Source organism: Macrobrachium nipponense, chromosome 33 (genome assembly GCF_015104395.2).
Source record: "Macrobrachium nipponense isolate FS-2020 chromosome 33, ASM1510439v2, whole genome shotgun sequence".
Lineage (NCBI taxonomy): Eukaryota > Metazoa > Arthropoda > Malacostraca > Decapoda > Palaemonidae > Macrobrachium > Macrobrachium nipponense.
This window is the reverse complement of record NC_087219.1, coordinates 10767913-10784563: the sequence shown is the minus strand read 5'-3', so window position 1 is coordinate 10784563 and position 16651 is coordinate 10767913.

Here is a 16651-nt window from a genome sequence, read left to right as displayed (position 1 = left end):
AGATTAAAATCCCGTGTTGGGTGATAGAGATCTTTTTAAAATGTTTTTGAGGCAGGAGAGAGAGAGAGAGAGAGAGAGAGAGAGAGAGAGAGAGAGAGAGAGAGAGAGATACTTGTGGTCTACCCTTATTCCTTTAAAAACTAGTTTTAACTGTGAAACTTTAAATTTTCCAATTAAGAGGAGTAATTTGTTCCAGCATCTTAAGAGTAGGATGGCTTATGTAAATGCTTTAGTACGTACATTACCCTGACGGTCTTGTTTTGCATTTAAACCTTTAACCTACTGAATTTTTTTTCAGTTTCCCTTTTATATTTATGGTTTTGTAAATATTCCGACGCGGGGTAAAACAAAGCTCTTTCGGCCAAGAAATCCTTTGATGGCTTTCCAGTTAATACCCAGAGGTTAAATGGAATCAAACTTTTATATTGTCGCACTGACTGGCATATCCATTGGGCTTCAATTAAGCTTAGTTTGCTGCCTCTTCAGCGTTCTCTCTCTCTCTCTCTCTTTTTCCACCCCTATCGTGGCTAATAACCCCTATCACAAGTTGGCCGAAGTGAATAGAAAAGAGAAAAAATTACAATCTGGGAAAGTCTATGGTCCACTTTCCTTTTCTCTTTGGAAATAGCGTGTGTTAGGATAATCTCCAGTGAGCAATACTCTTATTTTTGTTCTCTAACTTTTGGAAGGAGTTACTAGCCTCTTGGTTGTTCACCATACAGATGGTCGCTAGGGATCGCATCAGCGGTAACCCCTTGACGAATTTGGGGCAGTCAGTCGATACGGATGGTTTAGAAAATTTTTAATAACATTCAGCAGTTCTGAAAGAGAGCAGTTAAAGCAGTTAAACACCATTGAATTTAACCGATGAGAAGCTATCAACGACGCAGCCAGTTTAAGTTGCCAGGAATGTAGTACCTGACGAAAAACAGTTTGCCGAATGAGAACAACTCCGCCCAACGAATTAGTAATTTTAATTAACTGACAAAATTAAACAGTTACCATATGTCTCCTTACTCTATGTCCAAAACTTCATGGTGCCAACCAGAAAACTAAGACTGAAATGTTGAATAACTTCGTAAATCGAAAATCGAGTGAAAATGTGGTCGACATGTTACATTTGGCCTACCGTTAGATACGATAAAAAAAAAAAGAACCTTTGCTCTAAATAAATTCCTATTTTAAAGAACTTAACCTTTCGTGGACTGGGGGGTTCACAATTACCTAGAAGTCTAATGGGGTCCACACGGTCCCCATTCTTTTGAATCAGATAAATACATTATGCATGAACTCAAAATTGCTAAACTTTACATGTGTACTCTTCAGGCCTTTATGATGAAACCCAATATCCTTTTTGTAAATAGTAAAAAAAATTCCCATTTGAGTGTAAGAAAAAAAAAAAAGTTAAAAAATGCCTTTAACAAAATTACAATACTCCTCAATTAAACAAGTAAATATTAACAATTAATGACAAAAAAGACATACAGGTCATTGTGTTTGGTTCTTTTTGACACAATGCGACTTACACATCAAGCAAATTTTATATACAATCTTTACAAATAAAGTTACAATGTGCATCACACACTGAGTCACCACATGATATGCAAGATTTTTTTTTTTCCAACTTCCTCGGACACTTGGAACAACGCCTTTTCTTGGGGCTGAGTTGTAGAAGGTGGTGCTGTCTTTTCCTTACTCATGAAGGCTTCCATACATTGAATTATATGCCTTGGGAAATTAGCTCGTAAATCTCTGAAAAGCCGCTGGATATGTGGCTTACAAAACTGTTCAGCTAAGTCAGAGACTAAATTCCTGCGCTTTTGGTTTCCAGTATAGACATTATAATATTTTTCCTTGAAACATACAGCAGCGTTATATCATGCAACATCAATCATCCAGTAAAAAATAACCAAATGCCATCTATTGGCGATTCTTTTACATGTAATTCTTGACTAAGAGGTCTCAGGCTAAGGCCCCACCGAATCCGGCGCGGCGCGTCGCGTGCGTCCAACACGGCTACGCGTTTTGTGCGTTTCGATCAACTGTCATAGTTCAAACACGAGTGGCCCCACACGGCGCATGAGCGTGCGTGGCGTCAGGTGCGTTACCGGACTAGACGCACAAGGAACAAAACATTTTGTTTTTAGCCGCACGTGGACGTGCGTCTCCGAGCTGGGGTCCGCATGAAGGAAGAAATTGTGGTAGACCTACAACAACCTGCATTTGAACCACCAGCCCAATTTTGAGTTATAATCAAATGTGATGATTTGTGGTTATGATAAAGGATTAAAGTATTTTTTTTATTATATTTTAATGGATACATTTATGTATCCATAAAATAAAACTAAGTTTCAGAAGTTCCTGTATCAAAGTGTTCAGTTCACACACAATTCTACGTATCTTATTTTTTGTATTAAATAAAATAAAGTGCAACTTTAATTTCGAAATCAGCAATCCTTCCCTCAGAGTTACTACAAGTTTCTTACGTTGATACGGATCTTCTGTAATTGTTATCAAATTATGATATTCGAGAAATAATGCCCTCGTGAATTATATGAATTAAGTCAAAGGTTTTCCGCGGCATCCGACAATATTTAAAAAAAACTTGTCTGGACGCTATCGTAACTTATGAAAGAGTTTTGCATATTCACTCTTTCCTCATCTAAAGTTATGTCATAAGTCCAGATTTTCCTACTGTTCAACGCCTCTAATTTGGTTGACAGCACCGAGTCAGAGGAAAACGTCGCGCTCTCCCTTCTTAACGGCAAGTACTGGTGAAGTTTGAATTGTCCGTCTTATAACCGTCACACATTTGTCTGGTTGGGCCACACTCGCAGAAGACGGAGACGCTTGTAGACGGATAGCCATGTTGGACGCACGCGACGCGCCGCGACGGATCCGGTGGGGCCTTGGCCTCAGGTATCAACCCCACCCTTTGTTGCATTATAGTCCAAAATCACACCGGGTTCGAAAGGTTAATTTTGTATCTTATGGTCATAAAGCATTGTGCTCAGTAAAATTACTGCCTTATTGATCTTCGGGACATAGCTGCATATCATAAGATGGTGATCTTTGCTGAAGCCAAACTTTGTTGATTGCACTTTACATTACAGTGATGCTTGAAATGATAGGGGTATTTGCCGTTTATTTTTCCTAAGTGTTCCCAATAAATTACTTCAGAAATAATATTATGGAAAAATTATTTGATATGTAGAATAGGCCTTAGAAAAGTGTTTTTAGAATTGCACCAAACCAAAATACAGAAGAATTAGGGACACGGAAGACCGATGGGGTCCCTACGGACCCCAGAGGTATATTTTTAGCTGTCATTCCCTTAAAATTGATTATCCTAAGCTATTAACACTTGTGAATATTCATAAACCACTAATGATAAAATTAATCGCATATGGGTATTTTTTAGTAGATAGCGAAAGAGAAATGTCATACCAAAGACTCACTGGGGGTCTCAGGGACACCACCAGTCCACGAAGGGTTAATTTCTCTCCACAAACCACTTCTCTAACGTGAATGAGAAAAAAATTCCATTTTAACAATAGTTCAATTACTCTATCCCATCATCATCCTCGTTTAGCTTGCTGGCTTCTCCTCTGGTAACCTGCTGAATGAACTTTATGCCACCTCAAACCTGCAAGGCAGGACCCAGTGACTACTCCGTCTACCACAACAACTGCTGCTGCTGCTGCTGCTGCTGGTGGTGGTAGAAGTACCACCACCTCCCCCTCTTCCACCAGTGTCAAATAGGATAAAGCTATTAATCCTTATGCTTTCAAATTTCGATAATTTAGATAGTTTGCTTCTACAGTACAAATTCTGGGCCAGCCAGGTTGTCATAACATTCAATTAACTTCTCTTGCAGGGCAAGCTTTCAAATTTGGAGAGATCGTAATTCTATCTCAAAAAAAAGATAATCACCATATGTTCATTGTGACATGTACACTCCTGGATCAAGTTACTTTTATCATAATGCAACCGGGTTACAAAATACTGCTAACTCAACATTTCTGAATTGAAGATTGCCTATAATTAACTAAAGGCCTGTCCACACGAGCGGGCCTGATGGGCGTGCTCCGGGGATGACTGGCAAATTCTGGCGGGCTTACCCGTGAATGTTGTCCACACAGGTGAGGCGATAGAGGTGGGCGTGCCCGTCGATGCCAGTAGTGTGTTCAGTGCGGTACGATAAACATGGTGCCTACCGCAAAGAAGATATTGTGTAGCATGATAACTGCTGTGTGTGTGATGAAAAAGAAAAAGAATATGGTGCAAAAAATGGCTCAGTAAAAGAAATGTATATGGTTAACGTAAGTCTGCCAGGGTCGAAGCTCAAGTCATCGGGCACCACCATGGTGATTTTGCTACAAGACCCCTCGGACAATTTGACTGTTTGCCCGTCAAGTGTGCCCATTAGAGGAGAGGTCCTCCGATCAGGCCCGGTCGTGTGGACAGGCCTTACAGGTGCATCCACATGGTCGAACAATGTCCGACGGACAAACATTGTTACCAATTAACAATTGTCTGGAGGTCTTTGCCTTATGAGCAGAGTAAAATCAGAGATATAGAACCTCATCTGGTACCACTGCTTGTTGCCAGATCTACTTCCATCGTTTCAACGTTTATGAAGTCATCCTGCTTCGCCTATGATATGGTAACAATGTTTGTCCCATGTGGACGCACCTTAAGTCATTAAATTCAGCCAGACACTTAAAGCAGCTTAAAACTAACATGAAAGGGTCTAACGCAACACTAGATATAGCATAATATAACTGTAAAATTATCACTAATCTTTGAAGGGGAAAAGTTCTGTCTAAAAAATTTGTCTAAATCAACCAAAGCAATCTCAACTCGCCAAATTGAGCGAATATATTCTCTACACCTTCACTTTGACAGTAATTAAGCTATTTAACCATTTAGGTGCAGTCCCGTGTCTAAAAGTGATACCAGTCATTGTAATTCTAGTTGATGCAGCATTTAGGTTAAAAGTAATTTTATTGGTCTTCATTAAGCTTTAAAACTACTAAAATTTAATTAGAACTGCATCTCACAGCCTAGTCTCAAATAATTGTTTAAACTGTCTCCCAGTCTTGTATTATGTAAGTGTCACATTAACAATGTCTGGTAAAAGTTCCGTACTGTACTCAGCAGCCTAAACCTACTGTATTAAAGTTTTAGGCATCTTGTTTGTGAAAGCTATTCCTACTAAACCCAGTTATTATACTGATTAACCCTACTTTGTTTCGCCTTTTTTTAAAATTCATAGATTGCTTAGTGAAGTCTTGTCAACTCCAGCTCTTGTCAACTCCAGACAGTTGACTGACCATAATCTTTTACTTTGAGAATAAGATGAAATTTACTTTATATATCTTTCTTAACCCTTGAACAGTAATAAACAGTTCGCGCTATTTTAGAAATAAATTTTGTCACTGCAAATATGAAAGCTATTTATTCCATTCTTATCTATAGTTTGAATCATATCAAATCTGGTAGGTTAGAGTAAACTTTATGCCAACTAATTAGGCAGAAAGTATGTCACACCAAGCTAGCCCCCTATCATAATTTGTACTTACAGCATATGAAAAGCAGCATATGGAATGTGTCTTAACTACAAAAGAGTTGGTTCCACTAACTTCACCAAGACATGAAAAGCAGCATATGGAATGTGTCTTAACTACAAAAGAGTTGGTTCCACTAACTTCACCAAGACACTAAGAGCCAAGAAGTACCACAACTTCCTCCTTAAATGCAGACCTAAGCAAAACTGTTTCAATACAGCAAATCTCATGCTGTGACAAGTTTCTAAAGGTTCTAAAAATAAGCTTTTTCCAAGCTTTTTTAATCCAGATAATCTTAACCTCTGTGAGATTTATCTAACTTCAACCAACACTGCATTTTAGTGTATTAAGCTTTAATAGGACTATAAATAAGGCACCTTTAATAAGTGCACACCTTCAATCAGTGCACACCTTCAATCAGTGCACACCCATTTTATTACAATTAAACCCTTGAAATTTAATTAAAATGATACATTTTTATATTTAGGTGGTTAGCATAAAAACCAACTAATCATAATGGGTTTAAAATCTGCATTTCCAGCACAGACAAGTTTTATTGAAGTGGAGTTACAAAGCAAAGAATCAAAGAATCATAATGGATGCTTCAAAATATATTTCCAGCCACTTATGGGAGAAATAGTGAATTAAGTGCTGAATGGTTCAGTAGATATTTAACTTAAAATCCGCTTGTCAATTAGCTGATGGGCCATCCCATTCACGACCACTGTCTTTTTATATCTTTCAATCTAAGATAAAGACCAACCGAGGGGTTAGACTAGTAATGTATCTTTACAGTTTTTGTAGTTTCCTCTCAAACTTTCGTTGGTTATTACCAGGTAAGTCAGGAATCCTGAAAAATAATCCAGCATTAGTAATTAGCTAGCCAACACCCAAAGTTAAGACCGCCCCATCCAAGGGTAAGACTGCCCACCAAAGGTATTTTAAACCTTTGGCAAAAAGAAAGTACTACGCTAACATCCCAATATTTCTTATTGCTGCATCTATCTCATCACCGCCAAACTCTTGCTGGCGCTGATCTACTTCTCACCAAAACTCTGCTGCCTATCTCTCACACCAGAAACTCTTTGCTGCATCTATCCTCAAATCACCGAAACTCTTGCTGGCATCTTCTCATCACCAAAAACTCTTGCTGTCTATCCTCTCCCAAAAACCTCTGCTGCAATCTATCTCATCACCAAAACTCTTGCTGCATCTATCTCATCACCAAAACTCTTGCTGCATCTATCTCATCACCAAAACTCTTGCTGCATCTATCTCATCACCAAAATCTGATCATCAAAACTCTTGCTTAATCTAATATCCTTAAAACTCTTGCTTAATCTAATATCCTTAAAACTCTTGCTTAATCTAATATCCTTAAAACTCTTGCTTAATCCTAAATAACCTTAAAACTTCTTTGCCTAATCTAATTCCTTAAACTCTTAACTCTTGCCTAATCTATATCCTTTAACTCTTGCCTAATCCTAAATATCCTTAAAACTCTTGCCTAATCTAATATCCTTAAAACTCTTGCCTAATCTAATATCCTTAAAACTCTTGCCTAATCTAATATCCTTAAAACTCTTGCCTAATCTAATATCCTTAAAACTCTTGCTTAATCTATATCCTTAAAACTCTTGCTTAATCTATATCCTTAAAACTCTTGCTTAATCTATATCCTTAAAACTCTTGCTTAATCTATATCCTTAAAACTCTTGCCTTTCTAATATCCTTAAACTCTTGCCTAATCCTTTAAATATCCTTAAAACTCTTGCTAATCTAATACCTTAAAACTCTTCTCCTAATCTAATATCTTAAAAACTCTTGCCTAATCTAATACCTTAAACCTTGTGCCTAAGATTATCCTTAAAACCTCTTGCTAATCTAAAATATCCTTAAAACTCTGCCTAAGCTATATTCTTAAAACTCTTTCCTAATCTAATATCCTTAAACGCTGCCTAATCTATATCCTTAAAACTCTTGCCTATCTAATATCTATAAAACTCTTGCTACTCTATATCCTTAAACTCTTGGCCTAATCAATATCCTTAAAACTCATTGCCTAGTCTAATATCCTTAAACGCTGCCTAAGCTAAGATCCTTAAACTCTTGCCTCATCTAATATCCTTAAAACTCTGCCTATCTATATCCTTACTCTTGGGCCTAATTAATTCCTTAAAGACTCTTGCCTATCTAATATCCCTTAAAACTCTTGCCTATCTAATATCTTAACCTTGCCTATCTAATATCCTTGAAAACTCTTGCCTAATCTAATATCCTTAAAACTCTTGCTTAATCTAATATCCTTAAAACTCTTGCTTAATCTAATATCCTTAAAACTCTTGCTTAATCTAATATCCTTAAAACTCTTGCTTAATCTAATATCCTTAAAACTCTTGCTTAATCTAATATCCTTCTTAAAAACTCTTGCCTAATCTAATTATCCTTAAAACTCTTGGCCTAATCCTAATATTCCTTAAACTTCTTGCCTAATCTGAATATTCCTTAAAACTCTTGCCTAATCTAATATCCCTTAAAACTCTTGCCTAATCTAATATCCCCTTAAAAACTCTTGGCCTTAATCTAAGTATCCTTAAAACTCTTGCCTGTCTAATATCCTTAAAAAACTCTTGCCTAAATCTAAGTATCCCTTAAAAAACTCTTGCCTAATCTAATATCCTTAAAAAAACTCTTGTCCGGCCTAATCTAATATCCTTAAAACTCTTTGCCTAATCTAATATGCCTTTAAAACTCTTTTGCCCCCTTAAAGATCTAAATATGCCCCCCCCCCTTAAAACTCCCCCCCTTGCCTAATTCTAATATCCTTAAAACTCTTGCTTAATCTAATATCCTTAAAACTCTTGCTTAATCTAATATCCTTAAAACTCTTGCTTAATCTAATATCCTTAAAACTCTTGCTTAATCTAATATCCTTAAAACTCTTTGCCTAATCTTAATATCCTTTAAAACTCTTGCCTAATCCTTAATAACTCCTTAAAACTCTTGCCTAATCTAATTATCACTTTAAAACTCTTGCCTAAACTCTAATATCCCTTAAAACTCTTTGCCTTAATCCTTCTATCCTTAAAACTCTTGCTTAATCTATATCCTTAAAACTCTTGCTTAATCTATATCCTTAAAACTCTTGCTTAATCTATATCCTTAAAACTCTTGCTTAATCTATATCCTTAAAACTCTTGCTTTAAATCTTTATTCCTTAAAAACTCGCTTGGCTTAATCTTTATCGCTTAAGACTCTTGCTTAAATTCAAAATATCCTTAAAACTCTTGCTTAATCTATATCCTTAAAACTCTTGCTTAATCTATATCCTTAAAACTCTTGCTTAATCTATATCCTTAAAACTTACCAGGCAAGTTAAATTATTCCGAGCTATACCAAAGTATTAAAAATCTGTTTCGAAAAATGACCAAAGTCTTTAATACCACAAATACTATAATGTTTATAAGACATTATCTGTGGAATAATACAGTATTCAAAGTACTTTGAAAACCAGGAAGCAGTATTAGTGAAATCAGAAATAGTTTACTTATAATCTTTTCCATTTACAATACTGTAGCCCTGAAATCTTTTATAGTAAGAACGGCATTTAACTAAAAAAAATATTAATGGCAGAATACCCATGTTATAAGGCAAGAACTGCAATTAACAAGATCTGCAAGATAGGAAACTGCCGTGTTTTTATACAGTCTTTGATGCTCAAGTCTTACTACAGTCTTTGATGCTCAAGTCTTACTACAGTCTTTGATGCTCAAGTCTTACTACAGTCTTTGATGCTCAAGTCTTACTACAGTCTTTGATGCTCAAGTCTTACTACAGTCTTTGATGCTCAAGTCTTACTACAGTCTTTGATGCTCAAGTCTTACTACAGTCTTTGATGCTCAAGTCTTACTACAGTCTTTGATGCTCAAGTCTTACTACAGTCTTTGATGCTCTGATGAAGCTATACTTAGGCAGTTTAACCACCTTAATCTATTGTCATCCTTAAGGACACTTTCTGGCGACTCCGATGACAGAACAGCCTCAGTTATCAAAACTGGACCAGCAAACATCAGCTTACTGTCAGGATAAGTAAAATTTAAGGATAATCTCAATGCCAAGGATCACTAGACTAGAAAATATTACCTCTAGTTAAAAACTGGTCCTATTTTAAAACTAAAAAAAGATTAGACTGTCCAGCTTTCTTAAAGGGTTATGATAAATCTATGACAAAGCGTATACAAAAGGAAACTCTTGGACCTTACAATCCTCATTGCTAGAGGTCACATTGGAGCGAAAGATTAAAACACACACACTTAAATCACACACTCCCGATTAAAATTGGAAAAACCTCAAGTTGGAAAAACTTAAAATTAACAGCAGTTCAAGATTCAGGTCACTGAACCCTGAAAAACTATCTTAACTGAAACTAGCTCCTGAACTTAAATCATACTATTACGTTTGGAAAATTTTTACCAGTCTTTAGTTCTGGGATAAACTCATATTGACCAAAGAGCCAAGACGCTAGCTCCGGTTCATCAAGTTCAGCTACCAGTGAAGTAAAATTTACTAAATATAAAATCTGACTAGAGGAGGAAACGAGACTGCGAAACCAATATGCAATACCACATACTACTAATTCAACTAAAGAAACACTAAGTCTTCAGTAAACTTCAAAGGTAAACTGAAAACAAATCACAGCTGTATCAAAAATTGGAATATGGAAAGCCGAAACTCTCGCGATAATGTACAGTAGGTTGTAGACCTACTGTATAAGTCGTCAAGAGCCCTCTACCCATGCTAGGAGCAGCCCCCCTAACAGGGGTGGGGTTAAAGTAAGGTTATTCAAAGTTAAAGTACAAACCAACAATTAATTTTAAGCCTAAAAATTTAAATCCTTACTAGTACGAAGTTCACACATTGTAACTCACCAAAACAGTATCTTGAGATACTAAGAAGTTTTATTTTTAAATAATAAACCCATCACAGATAACCACATTTTAGTCTAAATTTAAAACTTTAGTCTGTTACCAGGTTTTAAGAACTTTAAAAATACTCAACACTGACAGTAAAATGCTAAACACCGACAGTAAATAAAGTTAATTCGAACGCAGTTATTCAAAACTGCCACATGAACAGAATAAAAAAAAAATTGTCCAGTATCATTCAAAACTGCCACATTAACCATAAAAAAAATTGTCCAGTATCATAGAAGACTATATGTCCATTATAATTAACTTAAGCCTAGTAAACTTAATTACAAAAGCTAACCCAGCCCAGTAATAAAAAATACTCTACCCAATAACAAGAAAATCAAACAAACCAAATAGTCTAGCTATACTGGAGTTAATAAATTGAAGACACAATAATTAGAGCCTATAAAATTTATAGTAAACTTATGTAAGCTTTACTAGTGTCTAAAATAAGTAGAATTAAAAAACCTATCTTTCTTTAATGTTAGCAACTCGTGACTGGTGACTATGGTTCGATAGTTCGATAAAGCACAAGCAAAATTCAGTCAAAATGCCCCATGAACAGTTCAAATTTTATAAGTCCCAAGAACACTTCAAATTTTATAATTCAAGACTAAGTAAAAGAAATAATTAAGCCTGATCACTAACCAAAAAGCTATTCAGTAACCAAAAAATAAAGCAAACTAAACTGGAATTTAACTAAATTTGAATAAAATACCACTTACATGAAATGAAAAAGCCATAAAAATCAAACCTATAAATACTAAACTAAATCAACAAAGTTTTACCAGTGTCAAAGTAAAGAAACTTACAAACTCACTATTTTTTAGTTAAGGTAGAATCTCATGAATGTGGGTGGGTTGACCAACATTCATTCTAAATTTTATAAGAAACCAAAGGTGACAATCCACATACCTGAAACAAATTTTTTTAGTTAGAAACTAAATTTGAAACCTAAGATTTAACCTACTATTAGTTTCAATGACCTAATATGCAAATGCAATAAAGTTCCTAATTACCAATAGGATGTTTAAACACCATTTAAGTTTTTTAAGTGACTTTGGAAATTGTTTATAATAACTGCATTCATGAATAAAAGTTTCACCATCATTAACAATATTCTTTTAATTAAATTTATCAATTAAAAACTTAGCCCATTTGAGTAAAAATATGCAGTATTTATAAAAATACTTACTATCAATAAACTAACTCATTTAAGTGACAATATGCAGTATTTATAAAAATCTTATTATAATCAAACTTCACCCATTTGAATAACAATATGCAGTATTTTTGAAAACCTTATGATCAATATAAACCTACCATATAACAAATTTAACTACAGTTCATAGAGCAGTTCCCTTTTAAGCCAGTTTTCAGACATTACTCTGAACAATGATGGTGAACTAAGTATCTTACCATGTAAAAGTAAAATAGGATAACTATACTTCCGAACGTTTCCACTTCATACAAGTACCTTCATCCTTGAGGTACTACATTAAAAGCTACAAGTATCCGAATAATATATGCAGTTCAGACAAATCCAAAGATCTAACCCAAGAACTATAATCCATTAACTATAAATACTTTTAACCACTTTTAATATGCAGCTAATTCAAGAATTCTTTTGTCTAGGCAAATAAAACCTCAACACACAAAGAATTTGAGAACTTTTACTAAACCTTCGCATGCGAGAAGGTTACCTAGAACCAAACCCTCACAATTACCCAATCACTAGGTATTCTCCGATCACTTAAGTGTACGTTAGTATAGAAAAGATTCTCACCCTTAAACCCTAAAGCAAAGACTCCTAAATAATATCCTAAGTTTATTCCCATTCTCACTCAATTCCTTAAGCTAATATCCCAATACCATCTCTGAATATTTATTCCCATTATCACTAATCCCTGAAAACAAAATCCGAATATACCCAAATATAGAATTCCACTTTTCATTCACCAATATTTAAATCCAAACTCCCATACCACATGTGGGTAAACTCTTTCCCATTGCAGCGTAACCATAATCCAAAGACCCAGTACCATATTGAATGTAGATTCTTACTCCCATTTAAGACTAAGGCCTAAATTAAAAAAATATTTATGAACAAAAATCCTAATGGATATTAGATAAAAGGATCCCAAAATTAACACTACCCAGTAAATCCTTACTTTACCACATTTAACTATACTATTGCCCAAATCACTTCGACTTAGTTAAAACCAGGAAGTAACATTACCCTTTTATCGAGTAATCAGTGTCCTGCACCACCATAGCTTACAGCAAACAAAAACTCCTTACCTTCAAACACCTGTACACGAAAGTACCAAAGATTCACACGAGAATAACAACAACCATTGGATCAATTTGTCAAGTCGTCGAACACCACCACTCTAGACGAAAACTGAGCGAAATTACTCGCCTTTGGTCTAACGTCAACTTCTTTATCTTCGCGGCCGCACCCTCGACAGCCAAGGATTATAGAATCTACGGAAAGATTGAACTTCCCAAGGACGCTGGTGGTAAATACGCTGGAAGGTGCGTTTTCATGCGCTGCCAAGCAATCTTTTACTGAAATGTTGATTTACATTCATTTCCCTTTGTTATTTAATGACTTTCATTTATTTGCCACTACTTTTATCCACGTACTGTTAATCCGCTCTTTAAATTAATATTATCGTACGCCAGAGAACTAGCAATCGTCAAAACATCGGCCAATTTTCTGATGTTAGATACATGAATTTATTTGTAATCTGATGTTAGACACATGAATTTATTTGTAATCTGATGTTAGATACAGGAATGTATTTGTAATCTGATGTTAGATACAGGAATTTATTTGTAATCTGATGTTAGATACACAAATATATTTGTAATATATATGCATTTTTATTAATTATGTAAACAGCGGAGGCCAATACTGCAGAAATATGAATTAAAACTATGGTCATCAACTTGATTAATCTGAGCTGAACTCATTCTCGAAGATGATTTAATTGTGAATTTTGTTTTCACCGGAAGTAATATGCAATGAATACGCCATTCATCAGATTTACATTTTGTGGAAACAGAAAGTTCAACTTCACGAGGAATATGGGTGAAAAACTGTTTTTTATATATATATATACACTAAAATCGATAAATGGAGCATTAAGCTAAAAAAAAAACTAAATTAACTTGATGAAGGCGAACAGCTGAAGTATTCTATTTACGAAACGATAAAAAACGATTTTAATAGAAATTAAAAACGAGAAAGCAATATTTACATTCATCGTTTTTCATCCATTCAGACGATTACGGGTTGGGCACAGACACAAGCTCCCCCATTCCCCCCCTAGCAACCCTTCCCCCCCCCCCCCCCGCCCCCAACACACAATTTTGGTATTACCTAGACATAACTGCCTTGGGGTATGATATGGGATGAGGAATATGTAGTGAGTCGGGTAGGACGTGGGAGTCATTGTTGAGAGCAATTGTTTTTGTGTCGTTTCTCGGTTCTATTTTATTTTTCCCGAGAAGATTCAGGATATTTTAATTCCTTGGCTTTTTTTTTCACATCATTTCATTATCAGTATATATTCACAAGGCTGCATATACTCAACGCTCATCAGAAATTCTAAGTCAAAATTGATTTCTTTGCTTTGTTCCTTCTTCTAGAATAATAATGTTTATTGGCGGGAATATTGGTAAGCTTTCCGTACATACACACTATGTTTTAACTTTATATAGTGTTCAGAAATTGTACAGACTAATGGCTTTACAATATCAACAACATATTATACATATAGTGGAATCCACAGAGTTGATAATTGGCCTGGCAAGAAAATTAGTTGTATAGACCTTTAGCCAGGTTTCAAACCTCGTCCTAATTTTCGGAAGTACTGGGCATTGCCACATGTTTCATTAACTATTTTATTTAAGAAAATGAGGTTAAAACTGCTCTTAGCTACGCAACCATCTGCAAAAGTGGTGACGTGCATCTGTGACGTCGGTATAGTTTATCCTCCACTGGACCTTTTCAGATCGTTGTTTGCCTTCTTGCTAAATGTCATTATACCTATTCTGGCCCATACGAAATTTTTAAAGCCAAATAATATATTGTATGACGATATATAATTTTTTTTAATTAGGTAAAGGGGATGGCTCTGCGTCACAGATCTGTCATAAAGCACCGCTTGTGCAAAAAAGTCTGAAGACTGCTGGTTAAATGCCATCTTACCTATCCTGGCCCATACGAAATTTTTTAAGCGAATTTATTTATTGTATGATGACATATTCATTTACTTTTTAAAAATAACTAGGTAATGGGGTGTCTCTGAGTCACAGATACGTCATAAAGCACCGCTTTTTCGAAAAGGTCTGAAGAAAGGCAAGAAGTTGGTTTACTCTCTAAGTGTACTGCCATAAATTAGGACAATTGTCAGAAACTCTCAGTGCTTTATGAGTATAGAAATCCATACGTCGGTTTAAATGTTGTTTACGAAAAACACTATTTCATGGCCACTGGAATGCATAGTATATTTACCGATTTGTCCTGTGACAGGCAGGCTTTAAAAATCAAAACATAATCGTACATATTATTATGAATTTATTATACAGATAAAAAAAAATTATCGCATCTAAATAACTTCAAGGTTTTGTCCAAGAAAGTCGACAATCTCCCTTCCTCTTCTTTTTTTCTTGAATCCTTAACTATCAAACAAGATTGGTTACATTTTAATAACTAGTCGTCAACATCTCTGGCAATCGAAACACACACACACACCCACACACACACCCACACACACATCTTGAAACGTTAATCATCAAACGAGGTTGTTCCAGAATTGAATAACTAGCTGTCAACCGCTTTTTACTTAATATGATTTATACATTTTTCTGCCTTTACTGATTTTAAATTGCGTAACTTTCTTATTTGTTCTGTCTTTACATTTTTTTTTTTACTCTATTCAGACTTAGCCTTCTAGACATTAAGGTAAGCTCGGATTACATTATATATATATATATATATATATATATATATAATATATATATATATATATATATATATATATATACATATATATATATGATATAAATCTTTTCACAGAGTTTATCTGTCTTGTTAGTCAACAGATCACGATCCGTTCCGGGTAGGCGGAGATAATGTGTTCCTAGATATACTATTAGATATACTATTGAATTTTGTACCTATTAGTACATCGGTCATTTATTTAGGCTAAAAAATTTTATACATTAAGCGTAAGTGGGGATTAATATATAATCAACATCCGGAAATTAGAAGGAGTAACCATACCTGGAAGGTAGGCATTTGCTAGCTTTTAGCTTTATTTTTTTCTACATTTAGTCATATTTCATTAGAGTTTGTACTTATTCGTTTTATAATTTCTAGTATGTCCCTGTCCTGAAATAACTGGATACGGTGGATTGGAACAACTTGTCAGCACTTCTACTCTTTTCCTTGATATTCAACCGTGAATATAAAAACACTGAAAATATGTTACATTTAAGTAATAGATACAACTTTACGTGTTGGCATTTATCGTCAAAAATGTTCCTGCCAGGCCAGTCAGTAACTCAGTTGATTCCACTACGTGCATATTAAGTTGTTGGCATTGTAGAGCCATTAGTGGTTACAATTCCTGAACACTAAATAAAGTTTAAATGTAGCGTGTATGTGCAGAAAACTTACCAATATCACCGCCAATAAACATTATTATTCTAGACGAAGCAACAAAGCAAAGAAATCAATGTTTACCTCGAGGCTCTGAAGAGCGTTGTGTATATGCAACCCTGAGAATATTGATGATGAACTGATGTGATCAAGAATATAGGTAAGAAATTAAAATATCCTGATTCTCCTGGAGACAATAGAATAGATTCAATAGAACAGAACAGGGAAACAGCACAAAAATGACCCACATTCCCTACCCAGCTCACTAGATATTCCTCATACCATATCATACCCCATGGCAGTTATGTCTAGGTAACTCCAAAATTCTGCCTGTATGTGTGTGTGTTGGGGGGGGGGGGGGGGGGGGGATATGCTTGTATCTGTGCTCAACGCTTAATCGTCTGAATGGATAAAAAACGATGAAGGTAAATACTGCT